The sequence below is a fragment of the Limulus polyphemus genome, unplaced genomic scaffold, assembly GCF_000517525.1.
Source record: "Limulus polyphemus unplaced genomic scaffold, Limulus_polyphemus-2.1.2 Scaffold1434, whole genome shotgun sequence".
Taxonomy (NCBI): domain Eukaryota; kingdom Metazoa; phylum Arthropoda; class Merostomata; order Xiphosura; family Limulidae; genus Limulus; species Limulus polyphemus.
The window spans coordinates 132,743-136,803 of NW_013667044.1; the positions used below are offsets into that span (position 1 = coordinate 132,743).

At 28.9% G+C, this 4,061-nt stretch overlaps 1 protein-coding gene across 2 annotated transcripts in view; it reads right to left on the reverse strand.

The window, feature by feature from the left end:
- LOC106463544 (probable elongation factor 1-delta) overlaps positions 1-3,376 on the reverse strand; it is a 16,777-nt gene extending 13,401 nt beyond the window's left edge. Inside the window, exon 1 of one of the 2 annotated variants that reach the window (XM_013923589.2) lies at positions 3,353-3,376. The gene's annotated coding sequence lies outside the window, so the exon portion shown is untranslated. Of the gene's footprint in view, positions 1-1,985; positions 2,188-3,352 lie in introns of those variants that run through there. The other variant, XM_022391084.1, reaches the window with a different exon arrangement.
- Between the last annotated feature and the right edge of the window lie 685 nt (positions 3,377-4,061).

The following is a 4,061-nucleotide window of genomic DNA, read 5'->3' on the forward strand; positions in this document are numbered from 1 at the left end:
ATAGTATACCCTAACCTCACATTTCATAGCTAACCGAAATAAAGAAATTTTGCAAAATCAAGCTTGATCAACAAAGAGGCAGAAATATACAGTCGAGGCAGTCAAACGTTAGTAAATTCCTTTGTGAGCCAATTAAAATCTTTCATCAAATGAATTTGTGGCATATTCATAGAATAATTATTGGTAAAAATCAGTTAGATTAACAACTTCTAATATATAGTAAAGCCAGTGCTTTGGGTAACACTAAACTCCAACAATGGCTTTTATGTCATGTTGCTTAGCAACAAAAGTACAACCTAATATTGTTGTTAGTCTATGCACTGAAAGTATAAAATGAAATGTATAGACAACAAAACTGGAAAAATATTTGTTGGTTTCTTAATTTAGTCTTTGTTGATTAGAGGTTTTTTATTAAAAATTGTTGGTGACATAACAGAAAGTAGTTTAATTCAGAAACAATTTAAGTTTAAAACTGAATCAATATTTTTACTTTCATGACAAATTTTATGCACTTGACTCTAGGCTAGGTGATACCACACTATGTCTTTACTTTAGGCTTATTATATCAACACTCACTATACTTATAAGGTTTCACAGACCCCTTGTACCCCTGTCACTAAAATTGTAATGGACAGACAGTAACTGAACTATTCCATTTGGATAAATGCATTTTGGGTTTTGTGACTCCTCCTATTTAAAAAAATCAAGTGTGAAATGATGTGACACACACAGTCTTTTATTTAAGTTAGATGCCCAATAAAGAATGGAAAATGGCAAGCTTATTTTAAAAACAAAAATAATAAACATTATACTATGAATAATATGCAAAATTTCAAATCAGAAACATTGAGATCTAAACCATTTACAAGAAATACAACCAAATGAGGCTATATCCAAGTATAGCTTTTATATTTTCAAAATAACTTTTAAAATCTAATTTATATATACTAAAAAAAATTAAGGAATTAAAAAGCTTGAGAATGTGTTCATTTAAATAGTTAGTTATGTCTAACAATTGTATTTTACTTGGATAACTTTTTTCACATATTCACATAACAGCAATGTTTCCTGAATACTCATGCAATGCATTTATCAAGATATGAGACCTTGGTAATATATAAAAAATTAAAGCTGGGCTCACACTAGATTTTTAAGTTTCACCAACTATATAACCCTACTAGCTGAATGCCAATAAAAGCCTATTCATTTTCTTTTTGAAAACTAAAGCTAAAATGTTTTATGAACATGTTTTCTAAAAATTAATTATATTAAAGTCGACAATATGTGTATAAAGAATGTTTGTTATTCCTCTAGTCTTTCACAAAAAAAATACTTTTGTGTATATTTGGTCACCTCCTGTAAGTAGTCATTGATTAGAATTTTAACTTATTTATATTTTTCATGCTTTGTTCAAATCTGCTTCTTCATAGTGTTACAGACTGAACCGTGCAAAAACAACTGGTAGTCAAAGAAAGTCCTAAATGGTGAAATGCCTGACCCTGTAATTTATTAACTGTGATGGCAAAGAATTTGAGGGTGATGGGAAAATGCACAAATGTATAATTTAAAACAAAAATTACTTATCAAATGCTTGAATAAATTTTCAAAACTCTAAGTTGAAAAACATCAGTAATAATGTATTGTACCACCATCTCACTAATATTTATATGTAACATTATATGATCCCTGATTTAATCTATAATAGTATGTGCATTTTTCTGAATATTCATTTTCTATAAATATGATAATAATTATTTTTTTTAAATCAACAAAATCCAGACCTGGCTGTGATTGTACACAAGACTTCCATGATAGTTGAGCACTATAGCCACTGTGACACACAGTCTTTGTAATTGAATGTTAACAAATAATTAAAATCTGTAATGTAAACTATAATGTTATTCTGGTTTTCCTAATATTGTATGATATTGCGCTAAACATGGCGAGTTAATAATTAAAAAAGTTATAAAAAATTCTCACTTAACTGGGATTTTATTGCAAGACTTCTGCTTCGGACAAACCACTGAACCAATATGACCGTTACCAACAAAGATAGCATTTCAAACAGTGGCTTTTTTATAGATGCAGCATCAATGAATCAAAGTTTCCCCATTCTATGTCATTACAGCATTCAAACCAATTAATACAAGTTATGTGAGTAAGTCAGATGGTCTACAATTTAGTATGATGACACATCTGCAAGTTTAGGAAACAGTTACCATCATGAGGACTAGCTTTAATGACAGTTATTGTGCTACCAGAACTAGTCAGCTGTAACTAATAATAAAGATTTTACCTTTCATTGTGCTAAAAAAATATCACTTTTTCTGTCGGTTTTTTAATTAATATAGTAGCACAATGTGGTTGAAAATAAATTATGACTAAGAAAATTTAGAATTTATATATTTTTATACAAAAAATATATGCATCACTGTCTAGATACATGGTTGAATACAGCTTTAAAAATATCAAGTACCTTCATACCACTAAGACAGTGTCAACCTAGATTAAGCTTAAAAGAAATTGGGTATGACTTTAAATTTTATATTGGATTGTAGCCATATGGCACATTCATATTTAAAGTTTAATCTATGTTCTTTACAGTTTTAAATTTAATTTTGCTAACAAAATTCGGAGTTTGGATTAAACCAAAATTCATGGTCTAAATGTTTTTTGTTTTTTTTGTCATTTACCTGATAATTGAAAACAAATAAATAAAACCTATAAAGTACAAGTTTATAAGTATAACACTAACAGTACAAGTTATAACTTAAAAACAAATTAGTTTCAGCCCGAGTTTTGTTCACTGCTTCTAGCCTATTACTAGTACTAGTGCTACTGCAAGCCCACAATGCTAGTTCTTGGCTCTGCGAGTAATATATCGATCCAGTTAATTCATTACTTAAAAATAAAATAGAATAAAAGCAAATCATGGTTTTAAATGTTGGTTTACTAATTTGGTCAATATTATTATTAGGCCTAACTTCGTTACTAACAATTTATATGAAGAGAAATACTATTTAGACTATAGTATAGGCAATACATTACTAAATTCTGTAGATAACTTAAGTAGACTTCGTATATGAAGCTATGCATCACAAATTATTTGATTCTCATACTAGTAGTAGTAGTATGATTACTTAGAAAAGTTGACGTTCTTGCTTTATTTATAATCTGATTCTAAAATATTAACGATAAACATTATGCACAAACTCTTTCGTTATAATAAGTTGAAATCAAATTTAGAAAGGTACTTTTAAAGTTTACAACTATGGTTTGATTTTCTGTCACTGAATACATCTATTTTGAAAATAAATTAATAACCTACTGTTACTAATCACATCAACCTTACCCGATCAACGTGACAGTGTAAAAGAATGAACAGTGGAAATAGAGGCCGCTTGTATCGCTTTTCTCAAAAACTTGTTAATAATCTCTGAATAAAATTAATTAAGCTAACTGTATAAATCATAAGTAGTTTTTAAATTAATAAAGCCAAATGTATAGAGTCAACTGACAAGAAGTACAATACAATTTTGTTTGGAATTAGGCACAAAGCTACACAATGGGCTATCTGTATTCTGCCCACCACGGGTATAGAAACCCGGTTTTTAGCGTTGTAAGTCCGCAGACATACCGCTGTGCCACTGGGGGCTGACAAGAAGTATATGCAAGACAGCTAAAATCTATGATGATTAAAATGCATTATCAACTAGGTATCTTCGCTATTAAATATATTACTTACTGTTTCCTAATAATATCTTGTAATATTTATTATTTTCTAAATTCATGTACTAAGCTAATGATACAAAATAATTTTCATATTAGTAAAAACAACAAGAAATATTCAAAATTGTGTCATCCTAAACACTAACCCTGGAGAAGAGAAAAATCGAAAAACAAGACAGACGTCTTATAGTGGTAGGTTGTACATAAAATGTATGATGCTTTTAGTTCTATTTTATTCACCATAGTAAACCTACATTTATATAACTTTCAAAGAATATGTAACATTTGTTCTACTAATGTATTGTTACGTCTCTGTTCGTTAATTGATTTTC